Below are 22,543 nucleotides of genomic sequence, written 5' to 3'. Positions count from 1 at the left end.
TGTCTGGAGGCCAGAATTGGGGCCATTGTTCTGCCTCCACGTTGTAACTTGGAGAAAACCACATTTGTCGGTGTCTCACTTGCTGCATGTGTACAATAAAAAAGTAAGATTGCTTGGGGCTGGTGCACTGGGACGACCCAGAGGGATGGAATGGGGAGGGAGGAGGGAGGGGGGTTCGGGATGGGGAACACATGTATACCTGTGGCGGATTCATTTTGATATTTGGCAAAACTAATACAGTTATGTAAAGTTTAAAAATACAATAAAATTAAAAAAAAAAAAAAAGTAAGACTGGGTGTTCTCTGGGCTTTTTCCAGTTTGAAAATTAAATGCTTCTGTGTAACTAGAGATAATCAACCATGGATCATTGGGCATTAAACTAGGGAATGAGGGCCACTGGTTGAGTAACTCCTATATTCTAAGGTTTATATGGACTAAGAAGCAGCATGTAAGCCTTGTGGTCAGACCACCTGGGTTACTACCTTGTTTTCACTATTTTACTAGATGTGTAACTCTGGGTAAGTTATCTAAGCTCTCTGCTTTTCTCACCTACAAAATGGGGCTAGTTATAATAATCGTAATTCTATAAAGTAGGGATAAATAGTACCCCATCTCATAATCTTTAGGAGGATTCATGTGTTAGTTTTTAAGGTGCTTAGAAGAGTACTTTTCATAGGTGCACACAATAATATTAGTCATTGTATGTGTTTATTTGAATATTTATAATGATACATGCTCTTTTACAACTGAAAAAAATTATGTTTCTTAGTTTCCTATTTAATTTGTTAAAGAATGACAATTATAATTTGAATATTTTTATCAATCTCCTTTTAACAAGTCCAGCTAAGAGTCTGCAAAATAGTAGATTCTGGCAAGAGTGAATAAATGAATAAGATCAAAGACTTTGTTAGATATTGGAGCCCATGTAACTACGTGTGACAAGTATGAAAATGGTTATATTTCAAGCAGGAAAATCATGCCTTTTATGCCTCTTAATATTTTTTAGATAGCAACATTCTTTTTCCCATGCTGATTAAAAGACCTCATAAATTTTTCAGTTACCTTTGACCCTGCTGCCCTGATATTTACATTTATAGAAATTGCTACCTGTCCCCAGAGCTCAGCACTCTTAACGTGACACAGAATATTCAGGTGTTTCTGGAAAGGGGCTGTTGAGCACTAGCAATATAGACATAGAGAATAGCTACTTTTACTAAAACAAAATCAGGGGGAGTAGAGGATTATAAACAATAGAGCAATTCATTATGGCTAAAAAGCAGTATTATCTTAATTCTAACCACCATTTTGATCTAGTTAGCAGAAATCTTGAAATATTGCTGAGTGAATGGATTATTACTGAGTGAAAATGTAAATGTAGCAGCATCATGATGGCACAACAGGTATTCTCATCTCTTTTTCTTGTTGCTAGGCTATGGTTACTATGACATTAGTCACTAACCCTACCAATCTGATTCGCACTAATAGAAAGCCATTTTCCACAAACTTGTGAAGAGTTTTATTATTAAAATAAAGCTTTATCAAATTTTTACCACTTTATTAAATTTTTAACTTGTTGAATATCAAAAGAAGATCTAACTAAAACTGAAGGCATTATATTTGTTGAGAATATCTGTGCCAGATATTTTATATATATTTTACTTAATCCTTAATGGTAATCCAAAGACTTCGATTTTACTACTCAGTTTCACGGATGAATAAAGGAGGACACATGGAGGTTACATCGTTCAAACTTACACATCCAGCAAAATGAGAGAGCTTGGATATAAATCCATGGCTAACTGACTAATCCATATTTTTTTCATGATGCTATTGGATTAATCCTTAGAAAATTAGAGAAAGTTAAGTAAAATGAGAAGAATCATTCCATCCAAATGAATTTGGAATGCTTGGCTCTGCAACAGTTTGTGATATTTGAGTTAATTTTATCAGTAGCATCAGCAACCTGGGTCTAATCATGTTCATAGCAACTGAGTGCTTAGCTGTATGTCAAGTACTGATTTTAACACTTCACATTTATATTTTCACTTAATTTTCACAAGAATAATGTGAAAAACGTATTATTATATCTCCATTTTATGGACAAAGAAATTATCACAGATATTTTAATTTTCCCAGAGTTAATAATGACCAAGTGCTTGAGTCAGTATTTAAACCTAAGTGGTCTGACTTCAGAGCCTATGGTGTTAATCTCTACCCTACACTGACCAGTTCACATTGAGGGTTGGACTCTGGTCAGAGACTATAGACTAATGATGAGCCAAGAGACGATAGACTAAATATGAGCCCAAACTGGAGTTTTGTCTGATAGGTGGAATAAAAAGGAATCGAGAGTTCTCCTGAAAGAGTGCTTCAGATCATCCTTTTGACTAATTTACTTTCTTCCAATGTCCTCAACTGCAGAATAGACAATGAATCCAACTAATGCATCACTAATCCAACTAATGCACACCAGGACCCAGAGGCCTCACAGAGACTGAGCCAGACCTGCCTTTGAGTGTCTCCTGCAGAGGCACAGGTCAGCAGTGGCATGCTGACCTGGGTCACAAGCCCTCGGGGAAGAGGTTTCCATTAGCCCCACCGAGCAGATGACCCACAAACTGCAGAACAATTATACCAAAGAAATTCTCACACTGTTAAGACAGTTATAGGACCCACAACAGATTTTTCAAGGGGCTTGGCAAAGGGACTGAGAACCCCAGGTAATTTGAATTTGGAGGCCAGTGGGAGACTGAGCCAGACTTGCCTGTAAGTGTTCAAGAGTCTCCTATGGAGGCATGGGTTGACAGTTTGGCCTCAGGCCAAAAACAGGGACGGAACACAACCCTGCCCATCAATAGAAAATTGGACTGAAGATTTACTGAGCATGGCCCATAAAGAAAATTGAGTGCTGAAGAATTGATGCTTTTGAACTGTGGTGTTGGAGAAGACTCTTTAGAGTTCCTTGGACTGCAAGGAGATACAACCAGCCAATCCTAAAAGAAATCAGTTCTGAATATTGATTGGAAGGACTGATGCTGAAGCTCCAAAAATTTGGCCATCTGATGTGAAGACCTGACTCATTGGAAAAGACCCTGATGCTGGGAAAGACTGAAGGCAGGAGGAGAAGAAGACGGAAGATGAGATGGTTGGATGACATCACCAACTCGATAGACATGAATTTGAGCCCCTGGGTATTAGCGATGGACAGGGAAGCCTGGCGTGCTGTGGTCCATGGGATCACAAGAGTCGGACATGACTGAGTGACTGAACAGAACTAAACTGATCATGGCCCTGTCTATCAGAACAAGATCCAGTTTCTTCACAGTCTCTCCCATCAGGAAGCTTCAGTAAGCCTCTTATCCTTATTCATCAGAGGGCAGATAGAATGAAAACCACTATCACAGAAAACTAACCAAACTGATCACATGGAACACAGCCTTGTCTAACTCAATGAAACTATGAGCTATGCCATGTAGGGTCATCCAAGATGGACAGGTCATGGTGGAGAGTTCTGACAAAACGTGGTCCACTGGAGAAGGGAATGGCAAATCACTTCTGTATTCTTTCCTTGAAAACCCCATGAACAGAATAAAAAGGCAAAAAGAAAGGACACTGAAAGATGAACTTCCCAGATCGGTAGGTGTCCCATATGCTACTGGAGAAGAATGGAGAAATAACTCCAGAAAGAATGAAGAGACAGAACCAAAGTGAAAACAATGCCCAGTTGTAGATGTGACTGGTGACGGAAGTAAAGTCAGATGCTGTAAAAAGCAATATTGCATAGGAACCTGGAACATAAATCAAGGTAAACTGGAAGCGGTCAAATGGGATAGCAAGAGTGAACACTGACATTTTAGGAATCAGTGAACTAAAATGGGCTAGAATGGGCAACTTAATTCAGATGACCATTATATCTAATACTGTGGGCAAGAATCTCTTAGAATAAATGGAGCAGCCCTCATAGTCAACAAAAGAGTCTGAAATTAGGTACTTGGGTACAAACTCAAAAATGACAGAATGATCTCTACTCATTTCCAAGGCAAACCATTCAAAATCACAGTAATCCAAGTCTATGTCCCAACCAATAATGCTGAAGAAGCTGAAGTTGAATGGTTCCATGAGAACCTACAAGACCTTCTAGAACTAACACCAAAGATGTTCTTTTTATTATAGGGGACTCAAATGGAAAAATAGAAAGTCAAGAGATATCTGGAATAACAGGCAAGTCTCGCCTTGGGTAGAAAATGAAGCAGGGCAAAGGCTAACAGAGTTTTGCCAAGAGAATGCACTGGTCATAGCAAACACCCTCTTCCAACAACACAAGAAATGACTCTACACATAGACATCACCAGATGGTCAATACCCGAATCAGATTGATTATATTCTTTGCAGCCAAAGATGGAGCTCTAAGCAGTCAGCACAAACAAGAGTGGGAGCTGACTGTGGCTCAGATCATGAACTCCTTATTGCCAAATTCAGACTTAAACTGAAGAAAGTAGGGAAAACCACTAGACCATTCAGGTATGACCTAAATCAAATCCCTTACGATTATACACTGGAAGTGATAAATAGATTCAAGAGATTAGATCTGATAGACAACGCCTGAAGAACTATGGACAGAGGTTCGTGACAAAGTACAGGAGGCAATGATCAAGGCCATCCCAAAGAAATAGAAATGCAAATGGTAAAATGGTTGTCTGAGGAGGCCTTACAAATAGCTGAGAAAAAAAGAGAAGTTAAAGTCAAAGGAGAAAAAGAGAGAAATACCCATCTTAATGTAAAGTTCCAAAGAATAGCACGGAATGATAAAAAAGCTTTCCTCAGTGATCAATGCAAAGAAATGAAGGAAAAATTAGAATGGGAAAGACTAGATATCTCTTCAAGAAAATTAGAGATACCAAGGGAACATTTCATGCAAAGACAGGCACAATAAAGGACAGAAATGGTATGGACCTAAAAGAAACAAGATATTAAGAAAAGGGGGTAAGGAAAAACAGAAGAACTATACAAAAAAAGATCTTTATGACCCAGATAATCACAATGATGTGATCACTCACCTAGAGTCAGACATCCTGGAGTATGAAGTCAAGTGGGCCTTAGGAGGCATCACTATGAACAAAGCTAGTGGAGATGATGGAATTCCAGTTGAGCTATTACAAATCCTAAAAGATGATACTGCGAAAGTGCTGCACTAAATATGCCAGTAAATTTGGAAAACTCAGGAGTGGCCACAGGACTGGAAAAGGTCAGTTTTCATTCCAATCCCAAAGAAAACCATTGCCAAAGAATGCTTGAACTACTGCACAATTGCACTCATCTCACACACTAGCAAAGTAGTACCCCAAATTCTCCAAGCCAGGTTTCAACAGTCCATGAACAAAGAAATTCCAGTTGTTCAAGCTGGTTTTAGAAAAGGCAGAGGAACCAGTGATCAAATTGCCAACATCCACTGGATCATCAAAAAAGCAAGAGAGTTCCAGAAAAATATCTATTTCTGCTTTATTGACTATGCCAAAGCCTTTGACTGTGTGGATCACAATGAACTGTGGAAAATTCTTAAAGAGGTGGAAATACCAGACCATCTTACCTGCCTCTTGAGAAATCTGTATGCAAGCCAGTTAGAATCAAACATGGAACAATGGACTGGTTCCAAATTGGAAAGGGAGTACTTCACAGCTGTATATTGTCACCCTGCTTATTTAACTTCTATGCAGATTACATCATGCCAAAAGCTGGGCTGGATGAAGCACAAGCTGGAATGAAGATTGCCAGAAGAAATTTCAATAACCTCAGATATGCAGATGGCACCACCATTATGGCAGAAAGTGAAGAGGAGCTAAACAGTCTTTTGATGAAAGTGAAAGAGGAGAGTGAAAAAGCTGGCTTAAAACTCAACATTCAGAAAGCTAAGTTCGTGGCATCCAGTCCCATCACTTCATGGCAACTAGATGGGCAAACAATGGAAACATTGAAACACTTTATTTTGGGGGACTCCAAAATCACTGCAGATGGTGACTGCAGCCACAAAATTAAAAGATGCTTGCTCCTTGGAAGGAAAGCTATGACCAACCTAGACAGCATATTAAACAGCAGAGAGAGTAGTTTACCAACAGAGCTTTGTCTAGTCAAAGCTATGGTTTTTCCAGTAGTCATGTATGGATGTGAGAGTTGGATTATAAAGAAAACTGAGTGCCAAAGAATTGATGCTTTTGAACTGTGGTGTTGAAGGGGACTCTTGAGAGTCCCTTTCACTGCAAGGAGATCCAACCAGCCCATCCTAAAAGAAATCAGTCCTGAATGTTCATTGGAAGGACTGATGTTGAAGCTGAAACTCCAATACTTTGGCCACCTGATGCGAAGAGCTGACTCATTTGAAAAGACCCTGATGCTGTGAAAGATTGAAGGCTGGAGAAGGGGACAATAGAGAATGAGATGGTTGGATGGCATCACCGATGCGACGGGCATGAGTTTGAGTAAGTTCTGGGAGTTGGAAATTGACAGGGAAGCCTGGCATGCTGCAGTCTGTAGGGTCTCAAAGAGTCGGACACGACTGAGTGGCAGAACTGAAAAGAGGATTCTTTACTATTTGAGCCACAAGCCCAGGTTTCTTTTATATCAGATGCAAACTATGCAACTTATAATCACTGTCTGACTGAGCATTCACAGCAGCACTAGGGGATAGTTATTAATATAATGTATTAAGGAAATCTCCAGGGAGGTGATGACTCACTTGATCTTAGGCAGACATAAGTCTCACATCCTTAAGCACAATGCTAGGCTACTGATGGTGTTTCATGCTGCTTATCAAGTTTTGAGAAAAAAGACATTAGTCTGAGGTTGAAAGTGATTCAGAATATATTAACTAGCCTGCCCAAACATAAATAATTGCTAAAAGTCATCATTAAAAGCAGAATTACTTTGCCAACAAAGGTCCGCCTAGTCAAGGCTATGGTTTTTCCAGTCGTCATGTATGGATGTGAGGGTTGGACTGTGAAGAAAGCTGAGCACCGAAGAATTGATGCTTTTGGACTGTGGTGTTGGAGAAGACTCTTGAGAGTCCCTTGGACTGCAAGGAGATCCAACCAGTCCATTCTAAAGGAGATCAGCCCTGGGATTTCTTTGGAAGGAGTGATGCTAAAGCTGAAACTCCAGTACTTTGGCCCCCTCATGCGAAGAGTTGACTCGTTGGAAAAGACTCTGATGCTGGGAGGGATTGGGGGCAGGAGGAAAAGGGGACAACAGAGGATGAGATGGTTGGATGGTATCACCGACTTGATGGATGTGAGTCTGAGTGAACTCTGGGATATGGTGATGGACAGGGAGGCCTGGCATGCTGTGATTCATGGGGTGGGAAAGAGTCATGACTGAGTGACTGAACTGAACTGAACTGAACTGAAGTAAGAAGTAGCAACTTTTCTAAGAGATAACCTGTGATTTGAGTTACCCCATAGTAACCATGCAAATAAGTTGATAGAGCAAAACTACTGACTTTTGAGACATGTTGGACAAACCTCCCAAAACAAACATATATTTTCACATAACACATAAACAAAGAGCAATTTATATAGCTGTATGAGTACATATTATTTGAAGTCAAAAGCTTTGACGTGAGAGGCAAAGAAACACCATACAATAGCAAAATCAACAATTAAGGGCGCTGTAGCAAGGTTTAGAGCAACATAGCACAGTCTAGTTTTCTGGGACAATGAAAGTAGACGAGGGCTGGAATCAACAGATTTTTATTCTTTAAAAATTCTAAGAAGAATGTTAGAAGGAGGAGACCAGTGACCCACTTAGCCTGTGCTTCAAACTTGAGAGGGCTTCAAAATGTAGCACCCTTTAGAGGCAAATATATATGGGGTTGTAAGTAGAGACATTTCATATTAGTTCGCTTTTGACATTTAACAAACAGTCTTCAATTTAGTGGCTGAAACAACTACCACTTAAATCATGATCTGTGGGGCATGTGGCAGTTCTGGTCTGACTTAGCAGATCTCTTTTGGACTTACTCATCTATTTCAAATCAACTGGCAGTTGGCTGGTGGCTAGATAATCAAGGATGACCTGACTTCAGTCTGGTACTCAGACTCTCAGGATGAAAGAGCCTCCTGGGATAATTCACAGGCAAGTATCCTTCATACTGTGGTAGTGGCAGAGTTCCCACAGCAGTAAGCCTCACATATGAGTGCTTTGTAAGTCTGTTTGCTCACTCTAGTAATGTCCTGCTGGACAAAACAGGTGACAAGGCCACCCCAGTATCAATGTGAGAGGGTACTTTCAAAGGCCATGGAAGATAAGGGATAATCTGTGGCTATTTCTGCAGTCTTACTATAACCTCTATCACAAATTGATCAAACTATGTTGATCATAATTTAAATATGCCAGCTACTGATATTAGCTAAGTTTAAGTGGCAAGAATGATTCCAATGATGAAAGGAATCCAAAGGGGGTATATTCCAGGTTTTATGAAACTTATAGAGAGCTCAGAAATTAATAGTGGTGCATTAGTCAATTGATTGCTTTAAAAGAGGCAAAATGTTTTAGCAGAAAGAACATGGATAGAGTCAGATCAAGCCAGTAGGTGTCTTGCTTAGTTGTCTATTGGCTGAGTGACTAAATTCTGTAAGTACCCAATATCACTTTGTTAACAGTAAGGGTTAGATATATTAGAAGGTACTTTTCCTTTCTAATGCTTCACTTTCAACCATTAAAAAAATATTCTTTTATAGAATTTCTTTTGTAAGGATGAATAAAATCACCGAGAAGGGTAGTTTTGATAATTTGTAATGTACTACATAAATGTTGGTTATTTCAATTAAGAAGAATTTTTATTCTGAATTATCTATTATAGTCTTCCCTGTCAGTTCCTGAACTCAGCTTTGATATTGTTTTGAACTTTTGAAGCAACTGGAAATCTAAAGCTTGGGAGAATGAAGGGACATGAAAAACCTTAAATGGAACTGCTTGGATACTAAATTGATTTAAAAAAAAGTCAAGTTGTTAGGCTGTTAAAGACATTATGATGATCATGTCTAGAAAGATAATTTAAATATAGACGAACTTCATGCTAACATTTGTCCTTCACTGTGTTTAACAATGCACATATTAATAAATATGTATTTGGCAATGAATATATATTTACATTGTCATTCATGAGATGAAAATTCAATTATTTCTACTTTCATGTGGTCTGTGCCTTTCAGTGAGTCATGGAAGTTTTCTAAAACTCCAGTCCCCAACCTTTTTGACATCAGGGATCGATTTCATGGAAGACATTTTCTCCACAGATGGCTTTCAGATGATTTAAGCACATACAACTCTTGTGTATTTTATTTCTATTATTATTACACAAGCTGTACCTCAGATCATCAGTCATTAAACCCCAGAGTTTGGGGACTCCTGCTCTAAAACTCAGTTTCCTTATCTGAGGAATAGGAATAATGGTATCTCAAAGGACTGTTTGATGATTAAGGGATATTGTAATTGTTAAGTCTCCAAACCAGTCTTAATTCAGACAAGACCCTTTCACTTTTCCCTTCCACGATTCCTTCCTCTTATATTTGGCCACACAGACTTCAGCATCTCTTCTTTCCCTATAACAGCACTTGAGATAGTGGTAATGAGATGTCAGAGAACAAGTTTGAAGGGGAAGATATATGCTTTCTTTAGGCTGTGCAGAGCTGAAGATGCTTAGGTAATTCCAGCTAGTGAGAGGCCCCAGGGGGTTATGCAGATTCTAACTCCAGGAGAAGGGAGACCAAGGCCTGCTGTTGTATAGCTTTGACTCTGGATCCCTGTAGGAAGCGGAGTCATTGTTCTCCCCCTCGTGAGTGCCCCAGCAGGTTGCATCAGCTTGTGACAAAAGTTCAACTCTATTTTGACAATTTATCCAGGCCAATCAGGGATCTGTTCATTTCCTGGTGAAATGATGTTGTTAAAAGTGTAGAGCCTGGCTGGGCTGCTGGGAAAGGATGGCTCTCAACTTGATTTCTATTGACAAAAGGTAGCTCAGGCAAAGACACAAAAAGTTACAATGACAGGAAAAACTTGGGGCTTCCAGTTGGACCTCATTACTCTGAGCAGTCAGACTGGCAAAGAGCAGCAGGGGAGACAGAATTGGCTTCTCAAGGCAAGTAACAATAATGAAATAGCCTAGGAATAGTAAACAGCTTTCCTGAAGAATCAGGACGGTTGAACTCTTGGAGAGCAAAGGAGGTTTCTACTAATTATATTGGGTTGGCCAAAAAGTTCATTAGGGTTTTTCTGTAACATCTGATGGGAAAAACCTCAACAAAGTTTTTGGCCAACCCAATACACAATTCATGGCAGAAAGAATAATGGTTTGAGAGCCACAGAAATTTCCAGGCAGGCTTGAATTATCCAATTCCTTTTTTGGGGCTTTGTGCACTGTAGCATTTTACCATCATGGAAATATGAGTTTTGAAACCAAATTATTTTTAAGGTAACTTTAAACTCTAACATTATTAAATGTATAACTCTACTTTTACACAAAAGAGAACACTAGTGTAATATTTTCTTGGAAAGACTCAATGGAGAGACTCTCCTTTAAAAAGAGGAAGATAAGTTATGATACTTAGAATTAAGAGCCAGAAACATTAGTAGGCATTATCTGTATTTAATCCCTATATTGTCTTTAAGAGAATAGCTGGACTTTCCCCATGTCCTTTATTTTCCCCCACATTAGGAAACTGAGGCTCAAGGAGATAAAGAATCTTCAAGGGACATAATATCTAGGTGTAAACCATATATCATCCTCACAGATACCTATAAATATTCTTCTTTTTCAGATGAGGTTAATTGAGAATAAGTGACTTGCTTCAAATCACACAGATGGGAAGAGACAAAGCAGGGGTTTGAGTTCACTGCCATCTAAATCCCAAAGCCTGTGCTTATTCCTTTAGGCCTTGTGAGCTCTGGGAACAATCACCTGTAGCAGCAATAGGAAGGAATCAAATGAAATCTTCTCAACTTTTTCAGAGGCTACAGAATGAAGAAAAAGAAGCTTCAGTGGAGGATGAAGGATCAAAAAGAAGAAAGGAGGGAGGGGGCCTAGAGGGAGAAGCATAGGAAATTAAATATTCAGACATGAAATTACCGTTTGTGTTGTCTTCTTTATGTACAGAAAGGCATATACTTTTAACAGCTTGTTGAGGTATAATTGATAAAGTAGGTTGTGTACAACTGATAAATCCGACACTGAGAAAATGATCATGATAACTAGTGTGAACATACCATCACTGCCAAAATTTCCTTGAAAATATGTTACACATGTAAGTGAGAGTATTTATGGACTCTTGTTTTGACTGTAGTGTTCTTTTGACTTATTTAGGTCCTCTGCATCTTTTTGTGAATCTTAAAATTAGTTTAAAAATTTCTAAAAAAGTACTAGAGTTTTGATTCATCTTGCATAGACTCTTTAGATCAATTTAGGGGAAGCTGACATCTTAACAATACTGAGTCTTTAAGCCCATGAAAATGATATAGCTCTGCTTCAACTTGTATCTTATTCAGCTTCTCTTAGCAAAGTTTTATAGAATTCACTTGAAAAGGTTTTTCATCTTTCATCATGTTTATCCATAAGTATTCCAAATTTTCAATACTGTTGCAAATTGTATTTTAAAAATTCAGCTACTAGCCCTGACCCAGAGGGATGGTATGGGGAGGGAGGTGGGAGGGGTGTTCAGGATTGGGAACACATGTACACCCGTGGCAGATTCATGTTGATGTATGGTAAAACCAATACAATATTGTAAAGTAATTAGCCTGTAATTAAAATAAATAAATTTAAATTTAAAAAATTCAGCTAATTATTTTTGCTACTGTATAGAAATATACCTGTGTTTTTAATATTGATCTTATATCCTGCAACCTTGCTAAACTGATTTTTTAGGTCTACTAAATTTTTTTTGGCTTATATTGGATTCCTTACATAACACTGATGTCATCTGTGAATAAAGAGTTTTTACTTATACTTCAATTTGTACACCTTTTAAAATATATTTATTAAATGGCTAGAACTTTCAGAAGTTTTTTTTTTATATTAATACTTTATAAAGATTTGCTCCACTCTATCACTTTCATTATTTCTGATAAGAAAATATGCTGTAATTCTATATCCTTATGTTGGTTCCTCTATACTTAAATATATTCTTTAAGTTCTTTTTATTTTTTTTAAGTTCTTTTTAAAGGTTTTTATCACTGGTTTTGATTAATTTGATTATGATATATATTGGTAAACTTTTTCCTAATATTCTTTTTTTATATTCTGTGTTTGAGGTCATTAAGTTTTTCGCATTTATGGGTGTATAATTTTGGGCCATTATATTTTCAAATATCTTTTGGCATTCCTATAAGAGATTCTAATTGTATATGTATTAGGCTACCTCACATTATTCTGCAGCTAAATGATGGTCTGCTCATTTGCTTTTATTATTCCTTTTTCTCTAATTTATTTTGGGTAGTTTATTTTTATGTCTCTAAGTTCACTAATCTCTTCTTCAACATTAACCTGCCATTAATCTCATATGTAAGATTTCCATCTCAGACATTGCAGTTTTCATAACCAGAATTCAATCTTGGTCATATTTATCTTTCAAGTCTCTTAAGTTTTCAAATTTCAGTTTGTAATGTAATTATAAACGTCTTTGAATTTCCTTCTCTCTTAATTCTAATAGCTATGTCAGTTATGGTTGACTTAGTTATCCATGAAAGCTTCTATTTTTCTGCTTCTTTTGAGCAACTGATAATTTTTAATTGGATGCAATTTTACCTTTTTGGTCCTGGATAATTTATATAGTCACATAAATATTCTGAGCTTTGTTCTGGAACACATCTAATTAGGTTGTAGGTAGTTTTATCCTTTCACATCTTGCTGTTGCGCTTTAGGTAGGACTGAAACACTGCCAATCCTACAGCTGATTTCTCCCTGCTACGTAGCCAAGTCTCATTTGCGTACTCCGCCCCAAACCAAATGAGTCTGATGGGAACTGGCGCTATTCCTGGTTCTCTGTCAATGCCAGGCACTAAGATTGTGGATAATTTTTCCCAGTTTTGTATATTTTTTTCACAACGTATGCCCTAATCAGTACTCAATTGATTTCTTGTGAGTTATCCCGTAAGAAATCTATATTTCTCACTCTGAAGTTTTCTCCTCTTTCACACTTTATCCTGTGAATTCACACTCTTATTCCAATCTCCTCAACTCACAGAGTCTCCTGGGCTGTGCCTCAGTATCCTTTCACTACTCAGAAGCTTAACAATTATCTCAAGACTTTAAGCTGAGCTCATATCATTTGTTTCCATTTCTCAGATATCACTATCCTTCTTTGTTTTATTTCCAGAGTTCTGAAAATGTGCTGATTGTTCCGAGAAGAAAGATAAATCTAATTTTGTTACCCTATTTTAACTGGAAGGAGAAATCTCCCCAAGTAGGTATTAATATAATGGCAGTGACCACTGATGCCAAGAGCACGGGAGTCTGACTACTGCAACACAGAAAGGAAAAATGGCTCATGTCATATCCCCTCCAACTTATTGTCAAAATGCTATGTATAAAGAATATCTATGCTTTCCAACCCTGATGCTGAGAAAGATTTGAAGGCAAAAGGAGAAGGGGGCAACAGAGGATGAGATGGTTAGATAACATCACAGACTCAATGGACATGAATTTGAGCAAATCCTGGGAAATAGTGGAGGACAGGGGAGCCTGGCATGCTCCAGGCCATGGGATCACAAAGAGTTGGACACAACTTAGTGACTGAACAACTACAAATTCTTTCTGATATTAATTCTATCTTTTATTGGCATTTTTTGTGTGTGTGACAGGGTAAGTTACTGTCTTTTACTTAAAACTATTTGAAATACAGGAAATGGCATTGGGAGTGGTTTAGAGACTGACTTCTAGATTCAACGTTACTATTTTCTGAATGCACGAACTTGGATGTTATTTGTCATCTCTCTATAAGCCCCAATGTCATCCCCTGCAAAATGTTGATAATACTACCTGCTTTGCTTATCTAACAGGACTAATATAAGAATATATTGATTTTATAAGTGTAAACAAACTACAAAATAGTATATCAATATAGGAGTTATTAAAATCATGACAATGCTTTGGGGGAACTTAATATATCATAGAAAATTATGACTTCCATTGTCCTTAGGATAATCTCCTCAATATATTCACTCAGACCTGCAGGGAAACACTTACCTGCAAAATGCTACACTTTATTCTTTGAGATGCACAATGGAGTATTAGAAAGAATATTAAGTTCTAACATAAAGTAATCTTAAACTACAGTCAGAATTTGTTACTGCATGTTCTTGAGAAAGTTATTACACCACTCACCCTTCTAATACCTAAAGTGAGAAGAGCAATATCAACTTTGTCAGGTTTTTATAAGGCTAAAATGTTATAATGTGTATGAAATGGTTCTTTGTAAGCATCCAATAAAAATTATTCTAGAATATTTTCATTATTCCACTAAAGAGGCTACGTGGACCTAGTTTCATTAGGAAGGAAGATGTTCTTTTCCTAATCAAAGCTCAGTACTCAGATAACAAACCTTAATCACCTTTGCCTCCTTTTTATCCCTTGTGCTTCATTTCCAATCTGTTCACCAAGTTCCAGCACCTCATGCAGACTTTCTACTCCCAACTACCCATTTTCATTTCAAATTCATGGATGACCATTCTCTCTCCTGTATGTCATTGGAGCAGGAGCCTAACCAACTTCTCTCCATGAGTTTTCTCTACACCAATTTATGCATTATATTTGAGTCCACATTTTGATAGGAGTAGCTCTAATCATGACATATCACTTTTACAACCTTCTCAGTTGTTCAGTTTTACGTACAAAGTGTACATTCTCTGACTTGGCATACAGGTTCCTTCAAAAAAATTCACCATTTTTCTTTCCACATGTCTCCTCCCACAGACCCCAATGCACTCTAAGCTCCATTCATTCTGGGCAATCCTTCTCAAACATGTGTGGTAGCCTTTACTTGAATCGTGTTGTTTAAGCTATATAGTATTCTGGAATTTTCTCACTACCATCTATCAAAGTTATAATATTCCAGAATTTTAGTACTATCAAATGTACCCCATCACTTGTTAGCTTTCTCAAACAAGTTACTATTTACATAATTCTCATAACAAATCAACCATTAGTCTCAAAATGTTGTTTTATTTGATATTGTTGGGCTACATCCCACAGGCCTGCAAGGCTTGTACACATTCAGCTTCAGGACCAAAGAGAGAGCCCAGAGTCAGTAACAGCGACATCAGTCATTTAATGAAGGAGCTTACACCTGAAACAAGGTCCTGAAGTGACCACCCAACACATGTGGCGAATCAGGAGCAGGACAGGGAAGCAGCCTTCACCCCCAGGGGAACGAGGGAAGTTATCAGTCATGGGGAACTGACATCAGGTTGGCTCACTGGTTACCAGGGAAACCAGCAGAGGGGTATGGCCCTCACCTCCTCTTTGGTAAACTCTCATGGTGGAGACGTTCTGATCCAAAGATTAGAGCAAACACCAGCTGGAGCCGGAGTCAAGTATGTAGGGAGTTCAGTAAAGTGAGTATAGGTGAAGCAGGAGCTGGTGGAGCAGGGGATGTGTGAGCAAAAGAACAGCCATCTTGGGTGGCCTGATGATACACCCCACCCCTATAAAACCTGCGCAACCCTTTACAATCCTGGTCTCCATGATATCCCTGGGGTCAGGTATGCAGAAAGGCACTGCAATCAGATATCACAAGTACAATACAGATAACAACAGCCAAAAAGCATGAAAAATAAGATACCTAGCATGCTTACAACAGTCACATGCCAGGACATGGGCACATTCTGGAGCCAAGTGCTTACCTGTCAATGGAGAGGAGTCCACGGCAGCAGCAACCTGCACAGTTATAAGGAAAGTCTGGCCACCCCTGGTTTTCACAATTCAAGAGCTACCTCCAAAAGGAAGTGAAGGTCCTGCTCTAAAAGAAACATTCTGATGGCCTAGACAGGAGTCAGCAGTCACAGCACAGGTCTACCACCTCATGTCATACTGAGTGCCACTAGGGTGGACCCATTCTCTCTAAATGAAAACCAGTTAATCCCACTAGGTGGACTTGTGTGTCCATTCCATTCCACACAGCATAGCCCAGGGCTTATGGGCAGTCACCCTGGCCAAGTGTATGATGTGTTGTATAGTAATGTTTATCTAAGGGATCCTTCTGCTATATTGGCATTCTGGACAGAGAGAAGGTAAGGGTCTTCCCCTCTCCCCAGCCCCCACATTATCAATTGTCCCCACATGGTCACATTAGCAAGGTCTATTATTTTTCACTGAAGTCCAGAGGAAGACGACAATGGCATCTCACTGTAGACCCCAGCAATTAGACTTATTTCACTGTGAAGCCATTCCTCAAATGGATTTCCATCACTCAAGCTAGGGAAAAAATGTAAGACATTTAACAGGCACAACACAGGGGAGATCATTTCAAGCAAAATACAAGCAGTAACACATTCAGGGATGATACCACACCTGCCTATGGGTTTTGTCCTGGTTTGCAATACAGTTCAGAAACTCAGGTTTTCAATAATACAGGAATTTGTACAAAAATCACATCTGTAATGACCACCTAGGTTTACCTTGGATGTCTGAACCACAGTACAACATTTTGACTTTCAAATGTATTCCTTTCCACAATGGCCAAAGCAGATATACAATGTGTGTTCCATATGCCACAAAACAGGTCACTGTAAAGTTTAAGCTAAATCATTTATAGACCAGAATGACTTGCTCAATACCTCCACATATGAACATTTTTTTCCATTATTTTCCCATTTTTATTGCAAATCTTTCAGTAGACCAAGTGTACATACCTTGAAGCCAGAGTGAATGCTGCATACCCTGGATCCAGATCATGATCCTTGGTACTAGGCTTCCTTCATATTTTCCTAGTTATCCATGTTGGAGGAAAACTGATCAGAAATTGTAAACAAGTTCAGAGGTATGTTAAGGGGAAACATTTTATAGGCTTACACCAAATTGTTACAAACATTGTACATGTGCTTTTAGGGGCAGACTTAGAGCAAGGAGTGGTACATCATAAGTAGTTATACTGCGACAACTCCAATAGATAAGCTTTTTCTTCTGAATATCAGGGCACAAGTGTGGCTAACACAATAGATTTCATACATATAGACTTCAGTGAACATGTGTAGAAGTTAATATCCACCAAAACATAATATTTTTCTCCCTAAAGTATCCTCTTCACCACCCAACATACCAAATCAAGGCTAATTTGTATGCAAAATAAGTCTGCTCAATTGACCACACAGGCTTCTCCAACCTAGTTGTGGTGAAATTCAGCCTCAGACTGAATTCCCAAAAGGCTTCTCAAAAGCACGAAAGCCATTCCAGAGGTCTGCCATCAGACTCTACCTCAGCGGACCTCTTCTAGAGGTCCCTAAAATAAAGATTACCACACATGCCAAGAGACAGTCTTTCCCACTAGCCTAATAAAGCTGCTCAGAAGCCAAGAGCAATTCCTGGAGGGACCAGAGAGAAAGAAAAATGTTTTACTTCTAGTTGTAATTTACGAAACTGCTGAAGTCATAACTAAACTTAACAGGGGAAGGACTTCCCTGTATCTTGAAAACACAGATCAAACCATTAATATTCCAGACAAAAACCATACAAATCCTAACCGTATTCACCATTTCACTTGGTAACCAATTCTTTCTACTTCTTATTTTATGAAGCCATCAGGTTTTCTATTAGAATTCTTTAATTTCTTATCTAGTGTGATCTGAAATTGATCAGAGACCTGTACTTTTCAGAAGGAACTTCCTAGGAATCTTCTTGAAGATGAAGCACTTTCACAAATGTATTAGCATATAATAACCATCTACATATGACAAACGACTTTAAAAGCCATGGTTAAACACCTGATCACAATGTAACTATGTCATACCTTATTTTTTTTATTGGAGAACTTATGTTTTAGTCTTCCTATCTGAAGAAGGCAAATGTAGGTAAATTCAGACCTGCCCAGCAATTAATGTTCCAATGTTCCTTATTATTCATATTTAAAATGACTCGTTAATGAATTCCATTCAACTTATGTTAGTTTCAGGTTGCTAAAATCTCAAGAGACTTTTTTTTTAGATAGAAATTTCTAAAACATTTATTCCTATAGAGTTTACCTAAAACTCTCAATTACATTTACTTAAAGTTTCATCAAGCTCTTCTCCTTGATGACAAATTTGCAGCAGATATAATAAGAAGTGTTGTATTTAACACTGATGACTCTAAAGTCATGTCTATATTAATCAAATCAACAAAGTTAAGATATTTTCAACACCAGATTATTCAGTACTGAATATTTCCCAGATTATATAACCATGAAAATCATTTGAGCCAGTTTCTTTAATAAGAATCACATAGCTTAATTTCTTTTAAGTCAATTAAACATATCTCCTCCATGAACAAATCTTGGCAATGACATTTTGAAGTTGAGACACTTCATATTTATAAAGTACACATAGACAACATATATCCTATGTAGAACCAGAGATTTCACAGCTTTCCTGATAGATATTTAAAAAGCCTCATTTTTTCCTGAGAGTGAACTCAGAAGAAAGTAATTCCCTGAGAGCCCAAGTAGATTATTTACATCTCCAAGGCACAAGAAGAGAAGTACCAGATCCTTCTAGAAAGCTAACTTTTAATGGCAAATGCAAAAAACAATTTTAGAATGTCAAGGTTCTCATGTTGGCCATTTTCAGGGATTTTTTTTGTTTGTTTGTTTCTAAATAGTTAACTCACAGATGGAAAGATATACCAAAAAATAATTAACTACAAAGCCAATTCAGTTTGAGCAAATAACAAGGATAGTAATACATATGAATCACTCACATTCACGTGCCTCAATTTCACAGGAACATGAATCAGTTTTCAAATTAACCTTTGCCTTGCCTTTTAGCTCAGCCTCTGTGGCCTTTAGAACAAAACGCACTGGCCAGTCCACAGCTGTGGCTACTGCCTTGTTGTCTAACTGCTTTCCCATTGTAATGTCAGCCGACATCTCCCCAGCAGCCTTAGGGTGTCTGTGAGTTCTCCATACTCACTTGACAGCCCCCCTTCATCAAGGAAAGCCACCACAAAGCCCCACATTCTAGTAGTTAGCGCCCCCTGGGATTTCCTCTGCAACTTTCAGGATCACCCCACAACTTTCTGGCCCCACATTACACAACAGCTACCCTGAGGTTACACCTGTAACTTTCAGCCCCACACGTCAGTGGACGACCCCGCAACTTTCCATTCCGACCTCATTTCCCAACATCTTGCGCTCACGGGAGTTTCCTCAGTCTCCCAGCTCCTTGGCCGCTTGCCCGGCTGCACCCTGCAGGCCTGTAAACCCTCTGCAGGCCCAGCTCTAAGACCAAAGAAAGAGCCTGGAGTCAGAGACGGAGACGCCAATGATTAATGGATGAGGGAGCTTACCTGTCTGAAGTACGGTCCTGGAGCGACATCTCACCGAGTAGGACCCACAGCGGACAGGACATGGTGGCCACCTTAGCTCCTAGGGTCGCGGGGGAGGTTACTAATTAGAGGTGGAATGGACATCAGGTTGGCTCGTTTGTTACCAGGGAAACCAGCAGAGGGGCACACCCCTCACGGCTTCTTTGATAAACTCTCCAGGTGAAAATGCTCTGACCTAAATAGGTTAGAACAATCACTGACTGAAGCAGGGCCAAGTGTGTAGGAAGGTCAGTCATGTGAACAGGTGAAGCAGGCAGTAACATCAGGGAATGTCCAGCCATCTTGAGTGGCCTGATCATACAGACATACTCTAATCCTCATCACACAGTGTAGGAAATATGTCATCAATATACGTTTTTAGAAAAAGTAAGACATGGTTAAGTGCTAGTTTTAAGGCAGTTAGCAAGTACCGGCTAAATAAGGTTGTGACAAAGCATGTGCTAGAAAATTTACACTCAACTGCTTCTGCTCAGATGCTAGACTTCCCCAGATTTTCCCCATGTAATCAATTATTCACTTCTCCTGGTTTCAGCTGTTATTTTGAGACTAGTATATCGATGTTATAATCAGCCTTGCACTGTATCATGCATGTCTATCATCTCCTCTATTGAAACTCAACTTTTCAAAGGAGTATGTCATATTTGCAATTAATAACTCAGGTTCTGTCACAAAAATTGACAAATTCAAATCTGACCTAAATGCAAGTCCCAGCCTTTTCATTTACCAGTTGATCCCATGCTGAACAATTTGTTTACTCTAAAATTCAATTTTCTCATATGTAAAATGGGATTAATAGTAATACCCACTTCATTGTATTGTAAGGATTAAAAGTGATCATGTGTGTAAAGCACTAATCATATTGTCAGGCGTATGATAGGAATCAATGCCTTTACCAATTATTGTTATTATTATTATTGATGGGCTTCCCAGGTGGTGCAGAGGTAAAGAATCCACCTGCCGACACAGGAGATGCAGGTTCGATCCCTGGATTGGGAAGATCCCCTGGAATATGAAATGGCAACCCGCTCCAGTGCTCTTGCCTGGAGAATTCTCCATGGACAGAGGAGCCTGGCGGGCTACAGTTGCAAAGAGTCGGACATGACTGAGCCCACACATTATCACTGACAGCATTTACGCCCGTTTACTTTTCCAGTATTGAAATACTTTGCTCCCTTCTTCTAACCATATTCCTCTTCTAATAGTGCTGCAAGGGAACAGAGTAATGATCTAAATATAAGGGGGCTGAAATGAGCCCTGACATCTCTGACCTTACCAATGTTCCTCCAGATGTTATATTTCGTTCCCATAAGTGGTGATTTACAATAAATGACACATTTATGAATAGCCCTCAAGAAAGAAATTCCTTTTGATGGGAGGCAAATGATGCCCCTATTGAAATACAAAATGACTCTGCCAAGATTAATGTTCTTCCCAGAAATGCCAGGGTAATTAATAACAATTAGCAATTTAATATAAAATGATGCCAATAGCTTGAAAGCTGTGCATAGCGTTGTGGCTTGCTGTCCTTTAGAAAAGGTAACTTCATTAAGAGTCAAGTTTATTTACAAAAACATCTATATTATAAGGAAAACAAATATGATAACTGAAGGTCAAAGAATATAAGAGCATTAATAAGAATGCTACGGGTGAGCCTGTTGTAGTTGAGAGGTTCATATAAGCAATTTAGTGTCTGGTGGTCCCTTTAAGCTGTGAGCTCTAACAAAGGTGCAAGGAAGCTGGACTCGGGGCCTAAGTTGAAGTCGAAGATTTGGGTACTGAGTCATCATGGCCTGGACTGGTCATAGGAGGAAAACCACTCCAAGAGGCATTTCCCTGTACAGAGTCTGTGAAAATAGAGTAAATATATGATCTACTTCAATATTCATAATTTTATATCAGCGATTTTCAAAGTGCAGCCCACTGAATGGCAGCAGCATAGTCTAGCAGATTGTTATAAATGTGAAATTTTCTCTCCACCCTCAGACCTACTTAACTAGAAACTGGGAAATGGGTCAAGCAATCTGCATTTTTACCAGTCCTCCTGATGATTCTGAGGCCCTACAAGTAAAAAAATCACAATCATTATTATCAGCTGAAGAAAATCAGTGTGCAGACAGACTTAGTCACTGCCTGATCACACACAACCAAGGATGAAAATGGGTTCCAGCCTCATGTCTGCCTGATTCCACAACTCACAATTTTTCCTTTCTGACAAACTGCCTCCAGAGACAAAGTCCAAAAATAGGCCACTTGGTTCAGGCCCAGTTCAGGCCAGGGGTGGAGTACAAAACAGAATTTGAGGTCCTATTTCCTGCAAGGCATTTCCCAGGTGGTACAGTGGTAAAGAATCTGCCTGAAATGAAGTAAATGCAGGTTCAATCCCTGGGTTGGGAAGACCCCTGGGGAAGGAAATGACAATTCACGCCAATATTCTTGCCTGGGAAATCCCATAAACAGGGGAGCCTGATGGGCTACAGTCCATGGAGTCACAAAGAGCCGGACATAACTGAGCAAGCATGCAACAATTCTCTGCAATTGGTGGTCTTAACAGGAAGGTACTCTGGCTCTAGTCCTGCGAGGGTTCCCAGAGCTAATGCTGAGGCACTAGGAAGACAGTACATGTTGCTCAGAGCCAAGATGAGTGACTAAGACAAGATAACAATGTGCTGACGGTTAAGGCTTGTCATACAGGGCCTATGATGAATCTAGGCCTTGATGAAAGGAGCAAAAATAGCCTTTCATTCTTAGATGCCTTTTTGAAGTATTGAAGTGTTCCTATTCTTAGAAAGAAGACTATTCAAGTGTATCAGATGAAAAGACCTTCATTCTGGAACATTTACATAATGTACTTGTGACTGTTCTTTTACTTCCCCTGTCCTCTGTTTGAATGTGAAGTATAATATGCCTTGCCTGATACACCTCATCATAACAAATCTAATAAAATGCAAATAAACCTTAATAAACAGCCCCCTCCACCTTTAAACC

The 22,543-nt window shown here is 38.9% G+C and overlaps 1 long non-coding RNA gene across 8 annotated transcripts in view; it reads right to left on the bottom strand.

Annotated features, from left to right (window-relative positions):
* The window catches only part of LOC129652641 (uncharacterized), a 45,474-nt gene extending 25,754 nt beyond the window's left edge, over positions 1–19,720 (bottom strand). For 2 of the 8 annotated variants that reach the window (XR_008714640.1, XR_008714639.1), the window contains exons 1-2: positions 19,520–19,717; positions 16,894–16,992 (exon numbers count right to left, since the gene is read on the bottom strand). This is a non-coding gene — a long non-coding RNA (uncharacterized LOC129652641). Of the gene's footprint in view, positions 1–7,817; positions 7,838–15,225; positions 15,620–15,885; positions 15,920–16,141; positions 16,457–16,893; positions 16,993–19,519 lie in introns of those variants that run through there. The other 6 variants (XR_008714641.1, XR_008714646.1, XR_008714642.1 and 3 more) reach the window with 6 other exon arrangements.
* Positions 19,721–22,543: the final 2,823 nt, after the last annotated feature.

This window comes from Bubalus kerabau, chromosome 5 (assembly GCF_029407905.1).
Source record: "Bubalus kerabau isolate K-KA32 ecotype Philippines breed swamp buffalo chromosome 5, PCC_UOA_SB_1v2, whole genome shotgun sequence".
Lineage (NCBI taxonomy): Eukaryota > Metazoa > Chordata > Mammalia > Artiodactyla > Bovidae > Bubalus > Bubalus kerabau.
This window is presented reverse-complemented; position numbering and strand designations above follow the sequence as displayed.